We start from the raw sequence: 27,192 nt of genomic DNA on the forward strand, positions 1-27,192 counted from the left end.
GCTTTAGCGTTCTTGGCGAAAAGCTAAGAGAATCTTTAAGTGTTTCCTTTGAAAGTTGCATTGTGGTGGTATGTGTGTGTCAGGGGGTGGTGTGGTTAGGAGATAAAGTTTAAGGCTCACCAAGGGTTGGGGATCTTAGAGGAGACCCCAACATCAAGTTGAAAACCTAACAGCTACAATTTCAGTGTAAGGGTGAATAAACTTGTCAGGAGGAGGGGACAATGACATCAACAACAAAAATGTCTCCAGACATTGCTCAATGTCCCTGGGGAAGAGGGGTAAAATCACCCTTGAGTGGGAACCACTGCACTAGATGGTACGTTGCCTATGTGGACACTGAGGCATGAGATATGTCACCGGTGGCCAGTGCTGAGTTCTCATGCACCTGGGCCACGCTGCCCTCCAGCAGTGCTACCCTGACCAGTTTTCAACAAGGCCTTCCTGAGCCACAAATCCTTTCCCACAGGCCACCTGACTTTGAGGCCAATAATGCTTATCTTAACCTAACTTACAGAACTAGTCAAAGACTCAAATGAGATAATGTCCTGCTGTCACTTGGGAACACAAAACTAAGAGCAATGTAAGAATACACCCACTCCTCACTTATCGATGTGGTTAGGTTCCAAAGACCAGGTCGTTAAGCAAAAATTGATATTATGTGAAAACAGAGGATAACTACATCAGATCGCAAAATGGAAGATAACTACACCATTTCATAACTGGCAAATTACATCATTACATAACTGCCAAACCACTGAGACCTATGGCCCAGCCAAGTTGACACATAACATTTACCATCACAGCCAGCGTTACTCTCGCTTCTCACCTCAGCATTCATTTTTGCCAGATGAATGCTGTTAATGTGCAAAATAGTTGGAGAGTAGACTTTTTGCTGTTGTCATAAATGCAAAATGTTGGCTAATAAGATAGTCGATAAGTGAGGAATAGGTGTAATGGTAAGTATAACAATAATAAAAATATTATTATTTATTTTATATATTAAATAATAAATATTTGTGTGTGTGTTTTACTTTTTATTGAAAGGCTAATGTTTTACACACTGGTGCTGAATCCACGAAGCTAAATTAATATCACACACAACTGAAATTTTGCTGAAGATAATTCAAAAATTGTTGCAGCAGGAACATCAACAGGGAACTGGCAGAAATCCAAGCGAGATTCAGAAGAGGGTGTGGAACCAGGGATATCATTGCTGATATCAGGTAGATCCTGGCTGAAAGCAGAGAAGGCCAGAAAGATGTTTACCTGTTTTTTATTGACTACACAAAGGCATTCGACAATGTGGATCATGAGAAATTATGGATAACATTAAGAAGAATGGGAATTTTCACAGCCAGCACTGCACTATCTATAAAAATATATATGGGTTTATTTGTCTCCTTCTCTAGAACTGCAGAAGGGAGGATGCTGGGCTGTTTTGGCCACTTCTGAATCTCTGGATTTTAGAATACGATCTGAAACTCAGTAGGCGTACAGGGACTATGGTTAAATGAATGAATCCTGTGGAATTTATTGAGAAGGCTGAAGGACATTGGGGTTGGACCTTAAAGAAGAGGTCTGGGCTGGAGATAGAACTTGGGGAGCCCTGGCCTGCGGCTGGTTTAGAATCCGGATGAGTCTATGACAACTGGTGACAAACTATTGAGTAAGAAGTGGCCAGATCCTTGGGTGCTGCCCTGGGGACTGGCAACATTAGATGGTGCTTCCAGAAGTACAGTCTAGAAAGGAGACAGAGAAGGAGGCAACCGCAAGGAGCACGCATTAACTGCAGCAGGGAAGAGAGAGGCACCCACGAAGGCAGGGCTTGTCCACACTCCTTTCTGTCTTGATGTTGCTGAGAGATCAAGATAAGGACTGGAGCCGGAACTACCCCCTGAGGTCAGCTTTTAGTGAAATAACAAATTGGCACACAAAATAAAGGATATTATCCATGAGTAACATAATCCATTGAAAAACCATCTATATGATACCAAAAGTCAACAGTTACTCTAAAGCAAAGATAAGAAGATAAGGGGGCAGGGAAACTAGAGTACTGGAAACGTAACAACGAGAACAAAATTAAAAAGAATGTTGACACATTGTAAAAAATGTAACTAAAGTCACTTAACAACTTGTGCAGAAATTGTCAAATAGGAACCTAATTTGCTGTGTAAACTTTCACTGAAAACACAACAAAATATTATTTAAAAAAAGTCAAGGGCTGGGAAAATGCCTACGGATTTAGAGATAAGAGATGTGAGGCCGGAAAGCTCTTGGTGGCATCTGTCTGCAAGGGTGGGTTCCAGTGGAGGGTGGAGGCCACAGCAAGGAGAAAATGGAGGACGGGGTCTTCCACGAAGGCTGCTCAGGAGAAGGGAGAGAAGCTAGAGAATGTGGAACCAAGGGACAGGAATTTTTAAGGATAGGAGAGGTTTTAAATGTGGAAGGGAAGGGTACAATTCAAAAGGAAAGTCTGAGTGTTCAAGGGTGAGAAAAGCAGTAAGATGGGATTGAAAAATGGGAGATGGATCTAGCCTTAGGTAGAAGAACGAGTTGCTGCTGAGTCGACCCTGACTCATGGAGACCCCATGTGTGTGAGAGTAGAACTGTGCTCCACAGTGTTTTCAATGGCTGATTTTTTGGGAAGTAGATCTCCAGGCCTTTCTTCCTAGTCTTAGTCTGGAAGCTCTGCTGAAACCCAGCACTGTAGCATGTGTGTTTGTATTCATTTGTTCATTATATGTCCCCTGATCAGACTTTAAGCTCTATGCTTTTGTCTAATTTATTCACTGCTGTATTTCCACCTCCTGGTACAGTCCCGGGCAGATAGTAGATGCGTGAGATTCATCTGGTGAGTGAGTAAGTGGATCAAGGGGGAAGAAAGTTTGCTTGTTTGGTTAGGGTGAGTTAGGGGTGTCCTCTTCTGATGGAGTCATGTTTCTCTGTGATAAAGGAAATGAGATGACATCTGCTGCTTGGAGTGTTGGAGTGGGACTGGGGAGGAGCTAGTCAGGTATCTGAGGACTTTCAAGAGTAGGCAAGGAGAAAGTGGAGAGTTGATTTAATCTGTGGTTGCGCTTCTAGGGTTTGGGCAGGGGAATTCCTGAGGGTCTTGGCAAGAGTGTCAGTATTAGTTTCTTGTGGCCGCTGTAACAAATCACCACAAACATGGTAGCGGAAAACAACTGCAAATTATTCTGTCATGGTTCTGAAGGCCAGAGGTCCGAAACCAAGGTGTTGGCGGGGCCATGTTCCCTCCAAAGGCTCTAGGGGAAAATCCTTCCTTGCCTCTTCCAGCTCCTGGTGGCTCCAGGTGTTTCTTGGCTTGTGTGTGCATAACTCCAACCCCTGCCTCCATCTTCACATGGCCTTCTCCTCTGCTGTGAATGTGTCTTCTCCTCTTCTGTGTCTATGAGGACATTTGTCGTTGGATTTAGGACCCACCCAGGTCACCCAGGACAATCTCATCTCAAGATCACCAACTCAATCACATCTGCAAAGACCCATTTCCAAACAAAGCAACATTCACAGGTTCTGGGGGTCAGGACACTGACATATTCTTTTGGGGGGTCACCACTTAACTCAGTACTCTGTTGTTGAAATGAAAAACCCTACAGTGGAGCCCAGCAGAAGGGGTGAGAACCAGTGGCGGCTAGTTTGGCAGAAATATCAGAAGATTCCAGTAGCTGAACAAGCAAGGAAGGAAAAGGAAGAGGGTGGAGGTAGCTACTATTATCCCCATTTTACAGATGAGGAAACAAAGTTCTGAAAGGTACAGTGATCTTTCCAGGTTCCCACCGCCCAGGAAGTGAAAGTCCGGATTTGAACACAGACCTGCCACATTCCAGAGTCAGACTCACCACCTACGGCAAGAGTCCAAGTGTCTTGCCTTTGCTTTAAGGCATGATCTTCAGCCAATCACCTAAAATAATTATGGTTTCTTAGCAGGAAAATTAAATGGAAGTGTCCCAAGGTGGAGTTTTAGGGCAGAAAAAAATCTCTCTAGTACTTAAAGACCCTGAGATCTCACTTGTCAGGCTTCTATTCCATTGTTCTCCAAGTAATTTCTGGTTCCTTCCTATTCTCCTCAATTTCTTATTTCTTTAGTGTCTCTCTTGAGGTCTGTTTGGGTGTGGCTAAAAAATATCTAAGTTGTAAGCACTGAAGCTTTTTGCTTAATTTATCATGTGACTGAATATCAGCAGTTTCCTGAGCCCTTCACATGTGTAAATGAAGCTCTCCTTTAGGACAGTGATTTTTAATCTGAAGGTCAAGGTGTAGCGAGGGGGCCCTGAACCCTTTGCAATTGTGTAACCAATTTTATACACACTTGTGTTTTTTTTCCCAAAGAGAAAATTCATAGCTTTCATCAAATTCTCATGACCTTCCCACTTTCAGCCCCAACTTGCCACCAGCTTCTTTTCCATCTTGCTCTGTTACCACAGGGCCTGTGTACCTGCTCTTTCCCTTGCTTGAAAAACTCTGTCTTCCCTAATCTTCAGGCCTAGCTTACACATCGTCATGCCTGCAGGGAATCTCTCTGCTTCCTCCCTGGCTAGGTCAGATCCCCTGATACATGGCCCTTAGAGTGCTGGACACTTCTAACAGCATTTATCACAATTACAATTTTACTTCATTTGTGAGATTAGTTGGCCAGGATTTTTCTGCTCGTCTCATTGTAAGCTCCATCTGAGTAGGGGCCACATCTATTTTACCCAACATTCTATCCCCTTTGCCAGGCCCCTAGCAGGTACCCAGTAAGTAAGCTTTGGATGTATACATGTATCAGAACTACAGCTCAGCCTGGTCTACAGACCCAAAGACAGAGGCTCAAGATACACCACCAAAAAACCCCAGACCAAACCCATTGCCGTCCAGTTGTTTCCGACTAAAAGGGACCCCATAGGACAGAGCAGAACTGCCCCTTCCAAGGAGTGGCTGGTGGATTCTGACTGCTGACCTTTTGGCTAGCAGCCGAGTTCTTAACCACTGCACCACCAGGGCTCCCAAGATACACCACCAGTACCCATTTATCAAGTGCCTAAACTCATGTCTGTTGACACCCGAGACTGTATGATTAACCACCACACGTGCAACTGCCCTAAGCTGTGTGTCCAAGAGTTCCCTTCATATATGGGGGTGGCATTGCATAGAGGTTAGAGCATGTCCTCTGGAATCAGACTGCCTGGACTAGATTCCCGGTTCTACTATCTGCCAGCTTTATGGCTTCAGTCAAGTTGGTGCAGCGCCCTCTCTGCCTTGGTGGCCCATCTGTAAAATGGAGTAATCGCACATGCATGATAGGTCTATTAGAAATATGACTGCGATATTACATGTAAAGGGCTTAGAACCATGCTTGGCACATAGTATGGAGTACCCAGATTAGCTACTCTTTTCATGTGTCAGGCTTTGTAGTAAACTCTTAATGATTTCTATGCTAGAAATGATCAACCCAAGTTTGTGACTCATGTTTTTGTTTGTGTGTGTGTGAAAATATTCACAAAACAACACATATCTGTTCAACAATTTCTATGCATTCAGTTCATTGACAATGGTTAGGTTGTTCACATTGCGTCACCATTCCCACTATCTCTACGGCTATGGTTCACAACCGTTAACTTAGACTCTCTGCCCCTTAAAGTTCTCATCTGTGTTTTAGAGTTACTGTTGTCATTTTATGCAATTTTTCAATAGGGCTCAATGCTCAAAAAAAAAAAAATGCTCAAGGCAGACATTATTTATGGAGCTAAATTGTTGTTTAGTTTAAAGATGACTTCAGGGGATAGTTTTGGCTCAAGTTTCAAAAGTTGTTTCTAGGCAACAGAACCGGGAGTCCTCCCAGTCTTATGTATCCAGTATGTCTGGTTTCCAACAAAAATTTGAAGTTCCGTTCCTCAATTTTCTTCCTTTTGATCAAGATCCATCTGTTGGGTCCCTGATCAAAACGTTCAGTAATGGGAGCCGGGCACCATCCCGTTCTTCTGGTCTCATGGCAAGGAAGGTGCATGGAGGCAATTAGACCCGCAAACCATTTTCTTCTCTGATTCTCAGGTCTCCTTCTTCCTCTGTTGCTGCAGGAGATTAGAGACCGATTGTTGTATCTTTGGCGCATGCATTTGTTTTTCCTTTTTTTCTCATACTGTAGAGCAGGTTTACAGAGCAAACTAGTTTCTCATTAAACAGTTAATACACATATTGTTTTGTAACATTGGTTGTCAACGCTCTCCCCTTCTTGACCTTGGGTTCCCCATTACCAGCTTTCCTATCTCCTCCTGTTTGGTGCATGCATTTTTATTAATGGCTCAAAAAGCTCAGCTTGGAGGTTGTATGCACAACGCACAAAGGGCACGAATCTCTTCTCTGATGCATTTCCAACTGGCCGAGTTCAGTTCTTAAAACAGCAGTAAATACTTACAGGAGATGGAAGGCAGGAAGCGAATGCAGGAATAGACACACTTTCAAGCTCCACTGACAGTGTGGACATCTTAGAAGCAGGGATGAATCTGGGGGATAAATTTATTAGCTTCAGTGCCAGATGCTCTGCGGGTCATGAGTTGTGCCTTTTGTCCTGACGTCAGCAAAGAACAGATCTTCCTCAGGAATTGTCCATCGAGCACATTTGCTGGAACATCTTGGCTTCATTATATTTATGAGTTTTAAAAGCATGTAAAATATTTTATGTGGTTCTTGCAAAAGGGTAGCCACATAAATAACCAGCAGGAATAGGATGATTTTCAAGAAATGCGGTCTGCTGAATAGCCTCTGGTATCTCTGTGGATGGCCAGAATATTCTCTTTGCCCCTCCGGATCCACCATCCATTTTCTCTTCCCTGCTCTGTGCTCAAGAGGCTGACCTGGGAGGACTGCATCAGTTGGCTCCCGTGCCATCTGGTGTCTTGTTGGTTTGACCAATAGGGAGCATAGGCTGGAGATGGAAGGGTGAGGGGACAGTGAAGTTGGGGTATTTACTCCTGCTGGGCCATGGTTTGGGAGTCACTAGGTGGTGCAAATGGTTAATTATTTGACTACTAACCTAGAGGTTGGGAGTTCAAACCTACCCAGAGGTGCCTCGAAAGACAGGCCTGGAGATCTGCTTCCTAAAGGTCACAGCCATGAAAACGCTATGGGGTGCAGTTCTACTCTGCAACACATGGGATTACCATGAATCAGAATCAACTTGGCGATGACTGGCTGGGCCATGGTTTGGCAGTGGCTTATTTCTTTACTGAAGGCCACAGCTCCTGTGGGGCAGCCCCTTCCCTACAACTCTTGCCTGTTGTTGTTAGCCACCATTGAGTTGGACTTATGCACAATGAAATGACGCCATGGCCATGCACAATGGAACAAAGCACTGCCTGGTCCTGCACCATCCCCATGATCAATTGTGGATCAGACAGTTGTGATTCATAAGATTTTCACTGGTTGATTTTTGGACAGAGATCATCAGGTCTTTTTTCCAAGGCCCATCTGGGTGGAATCTAACCTCCAACCTTTTGGTTAGCAGCCAAGTGCTTAACTGTTTCAACTACCCAGGGACTCCTTGGATGTCTGGAAGCATCTCAAATTTTCCCCACCCAATTTGCTCCTTCCAATAATCCAGCTGCTCGAGTCATCATGGTTCCTGTCTTCTCCGTATCACTTTATCACCGTCATCACTCTACCAGTATACCTGTTGGGTATCTCTCCAAGAACATGTTGTATTCTGAATCCATTTGCTTCATCCCGTTTCTAACAGTTAGATCTTACTACAATCTTCATGGTCCTCTCTTGGACAATCTCTCTCTTTTTTTTTTTTAATTGTGTTTTAGATGAAAGTTTATAGCTCAAGTCAGTTTCTCATACAAAAATTTATACACACATTGTTATGTGACCCTAGTTCCTATCCCTATAATGTGACCACACATTCCTCCTTCCCACCCTGGATTTCCCATCTCCATTCAACCAGCTCCTGTTCATTTGTATCTAGTCATCTTGCCTCTGGACAAGAGCTGCCAATTTAATTTTGTGTATCTACTTGAATTAAGAAGCACACTCTTCACAAGTATCATTTTATGTCTTATAGCCAGTCTATTCTTTGTCTGGAGTTGGCTTTGGGAATGGTTTCAGTTCTGGGTTAACAGAGAGTCCTGGGGCCATGTCTTCTGGGGTTCCTCTAGTCTCAGTCAGACTATTAAGTCCGGTCTTTTTACTAGAATTTGAGTTCTGCACCCCACTTTTCTCCTGCTCCATCAAGGACTGTCTGTTGTTTTCCCTGTTGGACAATTGCTTGAACAAAGCAGTAGCCACCTAACTTGTCTCTCTGCTTTCATCTTCCATGCAGGAGCCAAAGGGATCTTTTTAAAACATGGATTACATCACATCTTTCCCCTGTTTAAAGCCCCTGATGGCCTCCCATGGAAATTAAGACAAAATTGGAAGCCCTTGCTCTGGCTTTCAAGACCCTAATAATCTGGCCTCTGCTCAACAGGACTTCCTATCGCTCTGCCTTGAGCACTACATTCCAGCACAAGGGCTTCTTGTTCTTCCTCCAATGTAACAAGTAGAGCCAGCCTCAGGGCCTTTACCCTTGCTGTTCCCTTTGCTTGGCATGCCCTGCCTGTCTTTCTACCTCATTCATTGGGGTTTCTGCTCAAACATTACCTCTTCATAGAGACCTTCCTTGAACACCCTTTCCTGATTATGTTGCCTCCCCCAGCCCTTCAACCTCCCCATTGCATCATTCTGTATTATCTTCATAGCACTTATCACTCTCAGAAGTTAGCAAATCTATGCCCTTGTTTGTATGGTCAGCCTCTGCCATCAGAAAGCAATGCATCTGATAGCAGAGAACTCCCTTGACCACTGATGTATTTCTGGCACCTAGAACAGTGCCTGGTGTGGGATAGACCTTCAGTAAATCTCTATGGAGCAGGGGAACGGAAGCAAGTGCAAAGTGAATTGAGCTTCTCTTCTCCCTCTTCCTCCCCCTACCCGAACAAAACCTAATTCAGTCTGAGGAAACAATCAGAAGAGCTAGAAAAACAGTCAAGATTCCTGCTTTGGAAAGATGGCTAAAACCAGTTGCCATCAACTCATGACAACCCCATGTATGTCAGAGTAGAACTATGCTCCATGGGGTTTTCAATGGCTGATTTTTTGAAGTAGATCATCAGGCCCTTCTTCCAAGGCACTCTGGGTGAGCTCAGATTACCAACCTTTTGTTAGCAATTGAACACCTTAGCCGTTCTCACCACCCAAGGACTCTGAAAATATGGCTGGGGGCTGGGAATCCAAGATAGATCCAGGGTGGGCAAGCATTGGCTCTCACAATTGTAGTATCCCACCATGGAAGCGTGGGTGGGCTGGGTAGCAGATCTATGCCGGGTGGGGGCGGGGGCATCCCGAGGTGTTTAAGCCTGTCAATAAAAAAAAGTGACCGCAGCCCTGTATCTGCAGCTCCTCAAGGGAAATAAAGCCGTTTGCTTATAAAGAATTTCCATAAACATTTCTGAGGATGTGTATTAGGGTTAATCTTGGGATGTGCATTAAACTAAACAGGGTAGTGTAAACACAGGAACAAGCTGAAAGAGGGAGAATAAATGGCCCAGGTTTGCCCTGGCTCAATGGCCTTAGGCAACTTGTGCAGCCTGCAGACACACAGCGTCTTCACCTCTTTATTTAAGAGACAAAGAGGGGAAGCCACACGCAGCCACTTGGATGGACAGATTCTGGAACCCTCTCTGGAGTTAAGCATATTTCTTTTCCTTCTCTTCGGATTCTTGAGGACATCTCTGTTGACATGTTTGAGAGGCGGGAAACCAAACAGTAGTAACAAATGGTTAAGTACTTGACTCGAAGCTTCATGTGCAACCTCTTATTTCATCTTCCCAGTCCTGCTGCGGGGGAAGGCAGCGCTATTGTCTCCATTTTACAGAGGAGGAAACTGAGGCACAGAGAGGTGCGATGCCTTCCTGAAGGTCACAGAGCTCATTAGAGGCCAGCTGGCTGGACTCCAGAGTCTGAGCTCTTCCAACTATGCTCTGCCTGAGGAAGGAACATGCTCAATGCTGCTATCACCTATGTTTTATCTTGGAGCCTTCGGATTTATTTTGAGGGACCACAGGGCAGACAATTTAACTGATCACATGCCTCCATTCACAGCCTTCTTTCATCACTGGTTTGTGCAAGAAGCCTCTTTTCTAAAATCAGTTACTTATGTATATCTACTTTTAATTAATTATATATGAGGGCCCCAGGTGATGCAACTGTTAAGCGCTTGGCTGCTAACTGAAGGACGATGGTTCAGATCCACCCAGTGGCTCCGAGGGAGAAAGATCTGTCCATCTGCTCCCATGAAGACTACAGCCAAGAGAACCCTGTCACATGAGGTCACTATGTGTCGGAATAGACTGTATAGTACCCAACAACAACATACATGAATTAACTGTAAACATACTACCAGGATCTTAGCATTGGTACAATGCTATTAACTGAACTACAGACTTTATTAAATTTCACTGGTTTCCCCACTGATGTCTTTTTTCTGTTTCAGGTTCCAATGTAGGATCCCACATGGCGTTTAATCATGGTGTTTCCTTAGTCTCCTCGGATCAGTGACAGTTCCTCAGGCTTTCCTTATCTCGTATGACCTTGAAACTTTTGAAGAATACTGGCCAGTTATTTTGGAAAATGTCCCTTAGTTTGGGATTGTTTGATGTTTTCACATGATTAGAACATGTCTTTCTCAGCAGATCATATCAAGGGATTTGTGTTATTATATGTGATGCTCACCTTGATCACTTGGTGAAGGTACTGCCTATCATTAGAGTTTTGAGATCTGCCAATCAATGTTGCTAACTGGTTTGTTCCTTCTGCCTGCTGCATCATATTTGTCTTTTGCCATATTTTACTTATTCTTCATGATATCATGGAAATTTTATTCTTTATGAAATAAATTACTTTTAGGTTATGGTCAGCTTAAGATGGAGGATAGGTAGCCTCTGTGGGATCTTACACAATGGATTCAGTGGACTTAGTTTGGATTCAATCAAGTCCACCTTGGCTATGGCTAGAGAACCCAGTGGAAGGAAGCATGAGTGGGTGGGAAGACAACGAAGAAGCTGATGCTACCCTACAGGTAAGGTGTGATGGTGGCATCATGGTCTCAGATGGAAGTGCAAACTTTTATCAGACATATGATTTCCAGATATTTTCTTCTGTAAGTTTTTTTTCCCTTTTTTCTCTCTAAATTTTATTTTGTTATTGTTGTTGAGAATATACGCAGTGAAACATACACCAATTCAACAGTTTCTACATGTACAATTCAGTGGCATTGATGACATTCTTTGAGTTGTGCAACGATTCTCACCCACCATTTCTGAGTTGTTCCTCCCCTATTAATATAATCCACTGCCCCTAAGGTTCCTATCTAATCTTTTGAGTCGACAATTTGATCCCATATAGACAGATCTTAAAAAAGCGTAATGCTCAAGGCAGACATTTTTTACTAGTTAAGCTAAACTACTACTTGGTTTTAAGATGACTTCAGGGGATATTTTTGGTTTAAAGATTAAGGGGCAATAGTTTCAGGGGTTCATCCACTCCCCATGGCTCCAGAAAGTCTAGAGTCCATGAGAATTTTAAATTCAGTTCTGCATTTTTCCCCCTTTTGATCAGGATTCTTCATGGAATCTTCTATCAACATATTCAGTAATGGTAGCTAGGCACCATCCAGTTCCTCTGGTCTAAAAGCAAAGGAGGTAGTTTCCTTCATAAAAGTTTATAGTAATTAGGCTTGCAAAGCCATATCCATATTATCTTCTTGATATGGCCAGGAAAAAAAAAAAAGCAAGTTGCAGAACAATAAGTAGGTATGACCTCATTTATGTAAAAACAAATGAAAAACTAAAACTAAAACACTCCTCAAATTTAACAACAGCAGCATCCCCTGGAGGCTTGTTAGAAATACACTCTCAGACCCTGCCCCAGACCTACTGAATCAGAACCTGCATTTTAGTAAAATCCACACGTGGTTCCTCTGTGCATCAACGTTTGACAAGCACTGCTGTCAAACTTCAGATTTACATGTATATACGCACACAGAAACACCTATGTGTGTTATATGTAGATGGGCAGTCCCTGCAGGATAATGCAGGGGATTCAGGGGACACAGTTTAGACTCAATCAAGTCACCCTAGCTACATTGGACAACCCGTTGGAGGGAAGCAAGAGTGGATGTAACTTACATTGGACAACCCGTTGGAGGGAAGCAAGAGTGGATGTAACTGTATAATGTATTTGCATAGGAATATGCAAATATATATTTACATAAAACCAAAAAAACTCATTGCCTTCAAGTCAATTCCAATTCACAGTGACCCTGCATACAACAGAGCGAAATACAGCCCAGTCCTGAGCCATCCTCACAACTGTGTGCTTGAGCCCATTGTTGTAGCCACTGTGTCAATCCATCTCATTGAGGGTCTTCCTCTTTTTCTCTTACCCTCTACTTACCAAGCATGATATTCTCCTCCAGGGACTGGTCCTTCCTAACAATATGTCCAAAGTACATGAGACAAAGTCTTGCCATCTTTGTTTCTAATAAGCATTCTGGCTGTACTTCTTTTTTTTTTTTTAATTCTTATTGTTCTTTAAGTGAAAGTTTACAAATCAAGTCAGTCTCTCATACAAAAATTTATATACACCTTCCTATATACTCCTAATTGCTCTCCTCCTAATGAGACAGCCCACTCCTTCCCTCCACTCTCTCTTTTCATGTCCATTCTGCCAGCTTCTAACCCCCTCTGTCCTCTCATCTCCCCTCTAGATAGGAGATGCCAACATAGTCTCAAGTGTCTACTTGATCCAATAAGCTCATTCTTCACCAGCATCTTTTTCTGTCCCATAATCCAGTCCAATCCCTGTCTGAAGAGTTGTCTTTGGGAATGGTTCCTGTCCTGGGCTAACAGAAGGTCTGGGGGCCATGACCACTGGAGTCCTTCTAGACTCAGTCAGACCATTAAGTCTGGTCTTTTTACGAGAATTTGGGGTCTGCATCCCACTGCTCTCCTGCTCCCTCAGGGGTTCTCTGTCGTGTTCCCTGACAGGGCAGTCATTGGTTGTAGCCAGGCACCATCTAGTTCTTCTGGTCTCAGGGCTGATGTAGTCTCTGGTTTATGTGGCCCTTTCTGTCTCTTGAGCTCATAATTACCTTGTGTCCTTGGTGTTCTTCATTCTCCTTTGCTCCAGGTGGATTGAGACGTATTGATGCATCTTAGATGGCCGCTTGCTAGCGTTTAAGACCCCAGGCGCCGCTCTCCAAAGTGGGATGCAGAATGTTTTCTTAATAGATTTTATTATGCCAATTGACTTAGGTGTCCCTGAAACCATGGTCCCCAAACCCCTGCCCCTGCTATGCCAGCCTTCAAAGTGTTCAGTTTATTGAGGAAACTTCTTTGCTTTTGGTTTAGTCCAGTTGTGCTGACCTCGCCTGTATTGTATGTTGTCTTTTCCTTCACCTAAAGTAGTTCTTATCCACTATCTAATTAGTGAATACCCTGTCCCTCCCTCCCTTCTTCCCTCCCCCCTCTTGTAACCATCGAAGAATATTTTCTTCTCTGTTTAAACTATTTCTCGACTTCTTGTAATAGTGGTCTTATAAAATATTTGTCCTTTTGCAACTGACTGATTTTACTCAGCATAATGCCTTCCAGATTCCTCCATGTTATGAAATGTTTCACAGATTCATCGTTGTTCTTTATTGATGCATAGTATTCCATTGTGTAAATATACCATAATTTATCCATTCATCTGTTGATGGGCACCTTGGTTGCTTCCATCTTTTTGCTATTGTAAACAGTGCTGAAAAGAATGTGGGTGTGCATATAGCTGTTCATGTAAAGGCTCTTATTTCTCTAGGATATATTCCAAGGAGTGGGACCTGGCTGTAATTCTTAAAAGACAGATTTGTTCATTCTTCTGGCTTTTTTTCTGGCAGTCCATGGTATATTCAATATTCCTCACCAGCACTGTAATTCAAATGCACCAATTCTTCTTCAGTCTTCTTTACTCATTGTCCAGCTTCTTCATGCATATGAGGTGATTGAAAACACCATGGCTTGGGTCAGGCGCACCTTAGCCCTCAAGGTGACATCTTTGCTTTTTACGCTTTGTCTTAGTCATCTAGTGCTGCTATAACAGAAATACCACAAGTGGATGGCTTTAACAAAGAGAAATGTATTCTCTCACAGTCTAGTATGTTACAAGTCCAAATTCAGGCAATCAGCTCCAGGGGAAGGCTTTCTCCCTCTGTCGGCTCTGGAGGAAGATTCTTTGTCATCAATCTTCCTCTGGTTGAGGAGCTCCTCAGGCACAGGGGCCACAGGTCCAAAGGACGCGCTCTGCTCCTGCTTTCTTGGTGTATGAGGTCCCCAACTCTCTGCTTGCTTCCCTTTCCTTTTATCTTTTTGAGAGATAAAAGATGGTACAGGCCACTCCCAGGGAAACTCCCTTTACTTTCCATCAGGGAAATGACCTGAGTAAGGGCGGTGCTACAATCCCACCCTAATCCTCTCAACATAAAATTACAATCAAAAAATGGAGGACAACCACACAATACTGGGAATCACGGCCTAACCAAATTGATACACACATTTTTTGGGGGGGGACATAATTCAATCCAGGACACACTTTAAAGCGGTCTTTTGCAGCAAATTTGCCCAATGCAATGTATCATTTGATTTCTTGCCTGCTGCTTCCATGGGTGTTGATTGTGGATCCAAGTAAAATGAAATCCTTGGCAACTTCAACTTTTTCTCCATTTTATCATGATGTTGCTTATTGGTCCAGTTGTGAGGATTTTTGTTTTCTTTGTGTTGAGGTGTAATCCATACAAAAGGCTGTAGTCTTTTATCTTCATCAGCAAGTGCTTCAAGTCCTCTTCACTTTCAGGAAGCAAAATTGTGTCATCTGCATATTGCAGACTACTAATTAGTCTTCGTCCAATCCTGAAGCTACATTCTTCTTCATATAGCCCAGCTTCTCAGATTATTTGCTCAACATTCAAATTGCATAAGTATGATGAAAGAATACAACCTGACACACACCTTTTCTGATTTTATTCTATGCAGTATCCCCTTGTTCTGTTTGAGTGCCTATCTCTTTGTCTGTGTACAAGTTCCTCATGAGCACAATTAATTGTTCTGGAATTCCCGTTCTTCACAATGTTATCCCTAACTCGTTATGATCCACACAGTTGAATGCCTTTGCATTGTCAATAAAACACAGGTAAACATCTTTGTGGTATTTTCTGCTTTCAGCCAAGATCCATCTGATATCAGCAACGATATTCCTGGTTCCGTGTCCTCTTATGAATCCAGCTTGAGTCTCTGGCAGTTCCCTGTCGATGTACTTGGGTAGGGATATACATAAAAACAATGCATAAACCCATTTCCGACGAGTTGATGCCGTCTCATAGCAACCCTATACAACAGAGCGTAACTGCTCCCACAGAGTTTCCAAGGAGCGCCTGGTGGATTCAAACTGCCAACCTTTTGGTTTCCTTATATACATATGTACATGTATGTATTTACACACACGTATATATGAAATATAAATGCATAGGAAGGTCTGGAATGATATGCACTGAACTTCCAACAGTGATTAGTTCTGAGGAGGGGAATGTATTTTGAGGTGTGTGGTGGTGAATTGTAGGAGGAGGACTTTAACAGTTTATCATATACACTTCCGCATTGTTTATTTATTGGTTTAGAAATATAGGGAGAACTTTATTACTCGGGTAACTTAAAATTTAAATATTGCATTGTTAGTTGCTAGAGTCAGTTTTGACTAGGGCAAACCCAGTGTGCAGAGTAGAACTGTGCTCCATTGGCTTTTCATGGCTGTGACCCTTCGGAAGCGGATCACCAGGCCTGGCTTCAGAGGTGCCTCTGCGTGGGTTCAACCCACCAGCCTTTTATCTAATAGTTGAGTTCTTAACCATTTGCACCACCCAGGGACTCCTGACGTAAATGTAAATGTTAAGGTAATATAAAACTGAAAGGAGCTCCCATGGTGCGGTGGTTCAGTGCTCTGCTACTAAATGAAAGGTCGGCAGTTCAAATCACCAGCTACTCCGCAGGAGAAAGATGTGGCAACCTACTTCTATAAAGATTGGAAACCCTATGGGACTGTTCTATTCTGTCCTATAGGGTCGCTAAGATTTGGAATTGACTCAATGGTAATGATTTGGTTTTTTGGTTTTATAAAACTAAAGGCATGAAAAGCTAGCCTCATAAATAAGGTGAGCATCTTAAGTTCTCTCCTCTCCACTGATGGGCTAATAACAAAACCTTTGATCTACTAATTGGGCCTGTAAGAGGCCTGTGCTCCAGAATCACCCACAGTATGGATGATGTCTGCTCAAGGAAAGCAATGGTGTTTGTAACAACAAAAGATTGAGGAAAATCGAAATGCCTATTACTTGGGAACTGGTTAAATAGATTGAAGTACATTTGTGCAGTAGAACGCTATGCAGCCATAAAAAAGATTGAGGAAGGTCCTATATGTATTGAGATGGAACAATGGCCCAGATATTGTTACTGCAGAGAAAAAAAAAAAAAAAAGCCAAACCATCCGTATAGCACATCAACATCTGTGTCAGAGGAGGGGAGCCGAGTATGTACGTATATGTGCTATGCCTGCACAATGTATCTCTAAAATGATACAAAATAAACTAGTAGTGGTTGATTACGAGGCGGGAGCTGGGGCTGCAGGACAGAAGTTAATAGACTTTTCACCATTTTTTTTTTAAACACGTGATTTTTGAACCATGCAGATGTACTGCCTTTTCAAAACTTTATGGAAACAAGAACAAAACAAAACAAACAGAAGCCTCTAGGGTTCTCTTTATTCCCCTGAGAATCCTCACTCATGGGAACTACATCTGGGGAACTCATTGTGAACCTAATAACCCAGGGGCTTGGTTTCCCATGGACAGAAGGCAGCTTTTCAGGGAAGGAGAGGGCTAGTCTCCATCCTAAAGGGAACCACACCCCCCAACAACTCCTTTATTGCCATTTTGGTCCTCTGCTGCCCTCATTTTGTATTGCTTAGCTCTTTTTTCTTTAAGGTCCCACCAGTTTTCTTTAAAGGCAGTACCAGGGCTACCCTCCCCACCATCTCCTCATGTTTTTTATAATAAAGATCTTAATCTAGGAAAAGAATGATAAATAGGAAATAATTGGTTTTACTCTTCCTTTTATTTTTTTTAGATATTGAAATAAAGCTAAGTAAAAACAAAAGTGCAGTTCAGGAACAGTTTATGGTGATGGTTGGACCTCATGAACGTAATGAACGTCACCAAACCGTACATGTGAAGACTGGAGGAATGACAAATGTTTTATTAGCTATATATTTACAACAACAACAAAAAAATTATAAAGTCTAAAGTGCCCAGGAGCAAGGAAAAATCAGAACATTTCATGTAGCCTCCAGGAGTGGAGGGAGAAAGAGGTCCCCCGTAGTCCCTCGCCCCGGCACCATGGAAGTATAATTTTTCCAAAAGTTCTGTAAGTGGTACACACTTGGTATGATAAACCTTAATCATTTCCAAAGTGCAGACGCCAGAAATGCCTCGTTGTTAGCTAGCAATTTCCTGCTGTTCCTCATGCTTTCCTGACATCTGAATTCTCCTTGAGAAAAGGAAGAAGAGAAAAACAGGACAGAAAATAATGCTGGCTTAGGAGTTAGGTAAATACCATGGACCAGGGAAGCCTGCCTAGGAGGGGAGTAATTCACTGAGTCCCAGTTTATAGAGGGAATCCCCAAACAAAGGACTTTTGTGAAGGGATCAGTTCTGAGCCCGCCATAACTTAGCATACAATGGGACAGCTTAATAAAACAGGCTTCCAAATGCCAGGATGCTTATCAAGGAACAGCCAGGGAGGGAGAGAGGAGGCAGTAACCCTCTGGAGTCATCCCAACCATCTCCCCAGTTAGCATTCATGAAAGCATCAAAGGTTTCTTATCAGTCTATGTCCCACCCTTTTTTCAAAGTAGGAAACTTCTGCCATTTTCTTCTAGGCCTATTATTGGGTCTAGAGAGGTCTTTGCCTCCAGGCCAGTCAATTTGTAGATTTATACTCATACTTTATTTCATTGAGTGTTTCAGGGATTGTGTTAAATGAGTGAGCGAAATAACTACCCCTTTTATACTTTGCTATACTACTTCTCTTCTACTTGCCTGTCAGTCTGTCATACTGTGGTGACTTGCATGTTGCTGTGATGCTGGAAGCAATGCCACCAGTACTTCAAATACCAGCAGGGTCACCCATGGTGGACAAGTTTCAGCAGAGCTTCCGGACTAAGACAGACTAGGAAGAGAGGCCTGGTGATTTACCTCCAGAAAATTAGCCAATGAAAACCTTATGGATCACAACAAAATATCGTCCAATGTACTACTGGAAGATGACCGTCTAGTTTGGAAGGCACTACGCGATAACTGTAACAATGGATCCAAACAGATCAATGATCATGATGTTGCAGGACTGGGCAATATATTTGTTCTGTTATACGTAAGGTCATCGTGAGTCAGAGCCGACTTAATGGCAACTAAAAACAACAGCATATACTCCTGTATTATTATATCATATGTACATATCAATAAACCAAACCCACTGCTGTCAATTCTATTCCGACTCATAGTGACCCTGTAGGGCAGAGTAGAACTGCCCCTGTAGAGTTTCCAGGAAGCGCCTGGTGGATTCGAACCACCAACCTTTTGGTTAGCAGCCATATCTGTTAACCACTATACCACCAGGGTTTACTATATGTAAATATATATGTTTATATGTATACATATACATATATGACTGTATATATATACATACATATATTTAATACACACAGTATATATGAAATCCATCAGGCTTTTTAAACAAAGCTGTAAGCTGCAGAGTCCATAGGTTAAAAGTCGTAGGTTGTAGAATCAAAACCACCTGGGTGTCTGACACTTCTGACGGTCCTGCTGAACTTGGACAAATGGCTTAACCTCTCTGGGTCTCAGTTTCCTCTGGGCAGGCAGAGGTGGTAACTGCCAGCTTGCAGAGGTTCCATGAGATGAAGCTTGGAGAGTGATACGCCCAGTGCCTGGCACAAAGCAGTGGTAGCCATGCTTGTCCTGCTGATGTGGGAATTATCATAAAAGAAGCTCTCTGTCCTTGGGAATTCTGGCTTAAAGAGTCTGCCCAGGGAGCTGGGCAAACCTGGGCTATGCTCTTTTGAGTGCTCTGACAGACACTTAAAACCTCCCACTTGGTAGTCTCTGAAGTTGGAGTACATTTGGCAATAAAGGGAATGAAATACTGATAACTACTATGACATGGATGAGCGTGGAGGACGTTATGCTAGGTGACAGAAGCCAGTCACAAAAGACCACTAGTCATATGTTTCCACTTACATCGCATGCCCAGAAGAAAGCAAATCTACTGAGACCCACAGTAGATCAGTGGGTGCCAGGGGCCGGCAGTTGGGGGGAGTTTGGGTAAAAAGGAGTGACTGCTAATGAGTACAGTTTTCTTTGGGGGAGAGATTTGATGAAAATGTTCAAAAGTCGTCGTGACAGTTGCACGAATTTTTGAATATAATAAAAATCATTGAATTGTATAATTTAAATAGGTGAATTGTAATGTACGTGAATTATATCTGGTTAAAGCTATTATTTTAAAAAGTCAATACGTTAGACCCCTATGGGCACTCTTGATTTAAATGTAGATTCCTGTCACCCCCCCACCCCTCAAAGATTTTGCACCCCTGTCTGGTCACAGCAGTTCTAGAGGCACCAGCCTCTCTTACTTTGGTGGCCCCTACTGTATATGCTTTTAATACGGTGTTGGTGAAGAATGTCGAATATATCATGGACTGACAGAAGAACAAACAAGTCTCTCTCGGAAGAAATACAGCCAGAATGCTCCTTAGAAGCCAGGATGGCAAGACTTCATCTCACGTATCTTGTACATGTTATCAGGAGAGACCAGTCCCTGGAGAAGGACACCATGCTTGGCAAAGTAAGGATCAGTGAAGAAGAGGAAGACCTTCAATGAGATGGACTGATACAGTGACTATAACAACAAGCTCAAACATAGCAACGATTGTGAGGATGGCACATGTCTTAGTAATCTAGTGCTGCTGTAACAGAAGTACCACAAATGGATTGCTGTAACAAAGAGAAATTTATTCTCTCACAGTTTAAGAGGCTTGAAGTCTGAATTCAGACTGGTGGCTCTGGGGACAGGCTTTCTCTCTCTGTCGACTGGAGGAAGGTCCTTGTCTCCTTTCAGTATCTTTGGGCCCAAGTTCGTTGGATATCTACATGTGTCTTGGCATCAATCTTCCCCTGGGTCTAGGAGGTTCTCAGCTCAGGGACCCCAGGTCCAAAGGATATGCTCTGCTCCTGGCTCTTCTTTCTTAGTGGTAGTCAGGTCCCTTCTCTCTCTGGTGATTTCTCCCTCCTTTTACCTCTTGTAAAATAAAAGCTGATCCAGGTCACACCCCGGGGAAACTCCCCTTACATCAGATCAAGGCTGTGACCTGAGTAAGGGTGTTGTATCCCACCCTAATCCTCTTTAACATAATCTAATCTTGCCTCATTAACCACAGGCAGAGATTAGGATTTACAGCACATAGAACAATTATGTCAGATCACAAAATGGAAGACAACCACGCAGTGCTGGGAATCATGGCCTAGCCAAATGGATACATATTTTGGGGGGGACACAATTCAATCCATGACAGTATAGGACTGGGCAGCGTGTCATTCTGTTGTATATAGGGAAGCTATGAGTCAGAATTGACTCGATGACACCTAACAAAAACAGCAACACTGTATATTAAATGGCTCTCCGGGTGCGCAAACAGTTAAGCTCTCAACTGCTAGACAAAAGATTGGTGGTTTTGGTTCTTCTGAGGCAACTCCAACTAGAGTTGCCTCAGAAGAAAGACATGGTGATCTGCTTGGAGAGATTTCAGTGGAATTCCAGACTAGGAATAAACAACTCGCCATTTACTTCTTTAAAAAAATTGGCCAGTGAAAACCTTACAAATGGCAGTGAAACATTGTCTGATATTAAGCTGGAAGATGAGGCTCTCAGGTGGGAAGGCACTAAAAAAAAGACTAGGGAACAGCTGCCTCCTCAAAGTAGAGTTAACCATAAACATGGATGGAGTAAACATTGTAGAACCTTCTTTGCTGATGTGGCACGACTCAAAATAAGAATAAACACCTGCAAACATCCATTAATAATCAGAACATGGATTGTATGAAGTATGAATCTAGGAAAATTGGAAGTCATCAGAAATTAAATAGAATGCATAAAGATTGGTATCCTAGGTATTAGTGAGCTGAAATGGACTGGTACTGGCTATTCTGAATAGTTCAATCATATGGTATACTATGCCAGGAATGACAAATTCAAGAGGAATGATACTGCCTTCATCATCAAAAAGAACATTTCAAGATCTACCCTGACGTACGATGCTGTCAATGACAGGATAATATCCATACACCTACAAGGAAGACTAGGTCATATGACTATTATACAGATTTACACACCAACCATTAAGGCCAAAGATGAAGAAATTGAATTTTTTTTTTTTTGTATTGTGTTTTAAGTGAAAGTTTACAGTTCAAGTTAGTTTCTCATACAAAAATTTATACACACATTGTTTTGTGACCCTCGTTGCTCTCCCTATAATGTGACAGCACTCTTCCTTTCCGGCCCGGATTTTTTGTGTCCATTCAACCAGCTCCTACCCCTTTCTGCCTTCTTGTCTCGCCTCTGGACAGGAGCTGCCCATTTAGTCTCATGTATCTGATGGATTCTCTGGGAAACTGAAGATCTTTACCAACTTTTGAAATCTGAAGTTGACCAAATATGCAATCAAGATGCATTGATAATCACTGGTGATTGGAATGCAAAAGCTGGAAACAAAGAAAGATCAGTGGTTGGAAAATATGGCCTTGGTGATAGAAAGGATGCCAGAGATTGCATGATAGAATTTTGCAAGACCAGTGACCTATTCATTGCAAATTCCTTTCTTCAACAACATAAATGGCAACTGTACATGTGGATCTTGCTGGATGGAATACATAGGAATCAAATAGACTACATTTATGGAAAGAGACGATGGAGAAGCTCAATATCATCAGTCAGAATAAGGCCAGTGGCCGACTGCAGAACAGACCATCAGTTGCTCACATGCAAGTTTAAATTGAAGCTGAAGAAAATAAAAATAAGTCCATAAAAGCCAAAGTACCATCTTGAGTATATCCCTCCTGAATTTAGAGACCAGCTCAAGAATAGATTTGATGCACTGAACACTAATTACCGAAGATCAGATGAATTATGGTATGACATCAAGGACATCATACATGAAGAAATCAAAAGGTAGATGCGGGGCCAAGATGGTGGAGTAATCAGACACTTTTGGTGGTCCTTCTTACAACAAAGACCTGAAAAAACAAGTGAACCGATTATATATGACAATCTAGGAGCCCTGAGCATCAAAGGCAAAGTTGAGGAATCAGAATGAGTGGCAAGGGGAGGGAGAGCTGGTTCAGAAGCAGCAAGGAGTTGCCAGACCTGACCCAGGGGAACCGGCACCCTGCAGGCTGAATTGGCTGATGAGCGCAGTAAGGCAAGCAGTAGCATTCGTGATGCATTTTCCACATTGGGAGAGACCGAGCAGCGGAGTCTGCTCAACCCTCCAGAACCAGTGAGAACCGGCCCTCAATTGGCAAAAGGTAAGTGCATGCATCTAACCTACCACGTGGATCAAAAAACACCCCATTTAGGAAGAACTTCCCTCCCTGCTTCCTCCCCACTCTGCACTGGATCCCAGGCAGCTTCAGCATTGCCAAATGCGGCTTCCCCTGGGCTGAAAGTAGGGCCCATCACATGTCCTGAGCCATTCTCCCAGCCTGGGAGAGGGAACAAATTAAAAACAGGAAAAATAATCTGTCAGCTCCCCTAAGCCAGGAATTCAGGGCAGGTACAGCTCTTTTGCCTAGACATAGGCATAAGGGGTCCACAGATTTCGAATGTCTTTCGCCCCTGCATAGACCTATGTGGGGCCATCTCAACAGCATTGGCCCTCATTAGCACAGTACAACAGGGTATATACCTGAAGCCTAACTTCACTGTATCAGCTCTATGGTGGAGTAGCAGGTTTTTGACGTTTGACACTTCTCTGCCCATTAAGCAGGGTCCTCACCTACCCACATCAGGAGCCTGAGGACTGGTGGCTCCAACCACACTACCTAGCCACCCTCAACAGGGTTCGCAGAATAAGTGACGTCTCCCAGTTCTCACAGCCAACAGCACTGGGTGCCCATAGTCCAGCTGCAAAACCTACCCACCTATGCATTCTAGGGAACAGGGACATGCTATTCTCATAGACGCTCTGTAGCAGCTATCAACCCCCTGCCTTGCTCAGCATGTGACCCCCTACTGCAGCCAGATACCTCTGCCTACTCCAATCACCCCAGCCCATCTAGGACTGTAGGTAAGAGCCTGCACTATACACTTGGTGACCAACTATCTGGACACCTGACCTCAATCCAAACAAGAAAAGTAATTGGACTCCTGGGCTCACATACCTACTAGCAATTCTAACCACCTGGTCACAGGATGTTAGAGCTTCAAAGGCGCCAATAATCGAACTAGATCACACAAACAGCTATTTGGGCATATCAAAACAAAACAAGAAGCTAGGACACAGTAAGCAAACAATTATAGCAATAAATGCACACATCCAAAAAGAAGAAAGGGCCAAAATCAAAACATTAACCCTATACCTCGAACAAATAGAAAGAGAGCGGCGAAAGAAGCCCTCGGGTACCAGAAGAAAGCAAATAATAAAAATTAGAACAGAATTAAATGAAATAGAAAAATAATCGAAAGAGTTAATAAGACCGAAAGCTGGTTCTTTGAGAAGATCAACAAAATCAATAAACTAGTGGCCAAACTGACAAAAGAAAAATGGGAGAGGAAGCAAATAACCCGAATAAAAATGAGATGGATGATGTCACAACAGACCCAACTGAAATTAAAAGAATCCCAACAGAATACTATGAAAAATTGCACTCCAAAAAATTTGAAAACCCAGACGAAATGGAAAAATTTCTAGAAACACACTACCAAACTAACACAAACAGAAGTAGAACAACTGAATAAACGTATAACAGAAGAAGAGATTGAAAAAGCAATTAAAAAACTCCCAAGAAAAAAAAGCCCAGGCACAGATAGTTTCACTGGAGAATTCTATCAAGCTTTCAGAGAAGAGTTAACACCACTACTACTAAGGGTATTTCAGGGCATAGAAAAGGATGAAATACTCCCAAACTCATTGTATGAAGCCAGCATAACCCTGATAGCAAAACCAGGTAAAGACACCATAAAAAAAGAAAATTACAGACCTATATTCCTTATGAACTTAGATGCAAAAATCCTCAACAAAATTCTAGCCAACAGAATTCTACAACATATCAAAAAAATAATTCACCATGACCAAGTGGGATTCATACCAGGTATGCAGGGATGATTCAACATTGGAAAAAAAATCAATGTAATCCATCACATAAATAAAGACAAGAACTGCACGATCTTATCAACTGGTGCAGAAAAGGCATTTGAGGAAATTCATCACACATCCATGATAAAAACTCTCGGCAATATAGGAATAGAAGGGAAATTCCTCAACATAATAAAAGGCATTTACACAAAGGCAACAGCCAACATTATCCTAAATGGAGAGAGTCTGAAAGCATTCCCCTTGAGAATGGGAACCAGACAAGGATGCCCTTTATCACCGCCCTTATTCACCATTATGTTGGAGGTCCTAGCCAGAACAATTAGGCTAGAAAAAGAAATAAAGGACATCCAGATTGGCAAGAAAGAAGTAAAAGCATCTCTATTTGCAGATGATACAATCTTATACACCGAAAACCCGAAAGAATTCACAAGAATATTATTGGAACTAATAGAATATTTAAGCAAAGTATCAGGATAAAAGATAAACATGCAAAAATCAGTCGGATTCCTCTACACCAACACAGAGAACATTGAAGAGGAAATCACCAAATCAATACCATTTACAGTAGCCTCCAAGAAGATAGAATACTTAGGAATAAATCTAACCAGAAACATAAAAGACCTATACAAAGATACTACTGCAAGGAGCCAAAAGAGACCTACATAACTGAAAAAACATACCTTGTTCATGGATAGGAAGAGTCAATGTTGTGAAAATATCTATTCTACCCAAAGCGATCTACAGATACAATGCAATCCCGATCCAAATTCCAATGGTATTTTTTAATGAGATGGAGAAACAGATCACCAATTTCATATGGAAAGGAAAGAGGCCCTGAATAAGTAAAGCATTACTGAAGAAGAAGAACAAAGTGAAAGTTCTCACACTACCTAATTTTAGAACCTATTATACTGCCATGATAGTCAAAACAGACTGGTACTTGTACAACAAGAGATACATAGACCAATGGAACAGAATAAATTCATCCACCTATGAGCAGCTGATATTTGACAAAGGCCCAAAGTCCATTACTTGGGGAAAAGACAGTCAGTTTAACAAATGGTGCTGGCATAACTGGATATCCATCTACAGAAAAATGAAACAAGACCCATACCTCACACTATGCATGAAAACAAACTCAAAATGGATCACAGACCTAAACATAAAATCTAAAACGATAAAGATCATGGAAGAAAAAATAGGGACAACATTAGGAGCCTTAATACATGGCATAAACAGAATACAAAACATTACTAACAAAGCATAAACACCACAAGAGAAACTAGACAACTGGGAGATCCTAAAAATCAAACACTTCTGCTCATCAAAAGACTTCATCAAAAGAGTAAAAAGACAACCTATGGATTGGGAAAAAAATTTTGGCTACAACAAATCCAATCAGCGTCTAATCTCTAAAATCTACAAGATACTATAAAACCTCAACAACAAAAAGACAAATAACCCAATTAAAAAATGGGCAAAGGATATGAACAGGCACTTCACCACAAAAGACATTCAGGTGGCTACCAGGTACATGACGAAATGCTCACAATCATTAGCCATTAAAGAAATACAAATCAAAACTACAGTGAGATATCATCTCACCCCAACAAGGCTAGCATTAATCCAAAAAACACAAAATAATAAATGTTGGAGAGGTTGTGGAGGCACTGAAACACTTATACACTGCTGTTGGGAATGTAAAATAGTACAACCACTTTGGAAATCAATTTGGTACTTCCTTAAAAGAATAGAAGTACCATGCAATCCAGCAGTCCCACTCCTTGGAATATATTCTAGAGAAATAAGAGATATCACATGAATAGATATATGCATACCCATGTTCATTGCAGCACTGTTTACAATAGCAAAAAGATGGAAACAACCTAGATGCCCATCAATGGATGAAAAAAGAAGAATGGATAAACAAATTATGGTATATTCAGACAATGGAATATTATGCAATGATAAAGAACAACAATGAATCTGTGAAACATTTCGTAACATGGATGAACCTGGAAGGTATTATGCTGAGTAAAATTAGTCAGTGACAAAAGGACAAATACTGTATGAGACCACTATTATAGGAACTCAAGAAAAGGTTTAAACACAGAAGGAAACATTCTTTGATGGTTATGAGGGTAGGGAGTGAGGGAGATGGGTATTCACTAACTAGATAAACCCAAAACCCATTGCCACGGAGCCCATTCCCACTCATAGCAGCCCTATAGGACAGAGTAGAACTTCCTCACCGAGTTTCCAAGGAGTGTCTGGTGGATTCAAACTGTTGACCTTTTAGTTAGCAGCTGTAGCACTTAACCACTATACCACCAGGGTTTCCACTAACTAGATAGTAGACTAGAATTATCTTAGGTGAAGAGAAGGACAGCACAACTGGACTAAACCAAAAGCTAGGAAGTTTCCTGAATACAATCAAACACTTTGAGGGACAGAGTAGCAGGAGCGGGTGTCTGGGGATCATGGTTTCAGGGAACATCTAGGTCAATTGGCACAACAGAGTTTATTAAGAAAATGTTCTTCATCCCACTTTGGTGAGTGGTATCTGGGGTCTTAAAAGCTAGTGAGCAGTCATCTAAGAGGCATCAATTTGTCCCAACCCACCTG

The sequence above is a fragment of the Loxodonta africana genome, chromosome 24, assembly GCF_030014295.1.
Source record: "Loxodonta africana isolate mLoxAfr1 chromosome 24, mLoxAfr1.hap2, whole genome shotgun sequence".
Lineage (NCBI taxonomy): Eukaryota > Metazoa > Chordata > Mammalia > Proboscidea > Elephantidae > Loxodonta > Loxodonta africana.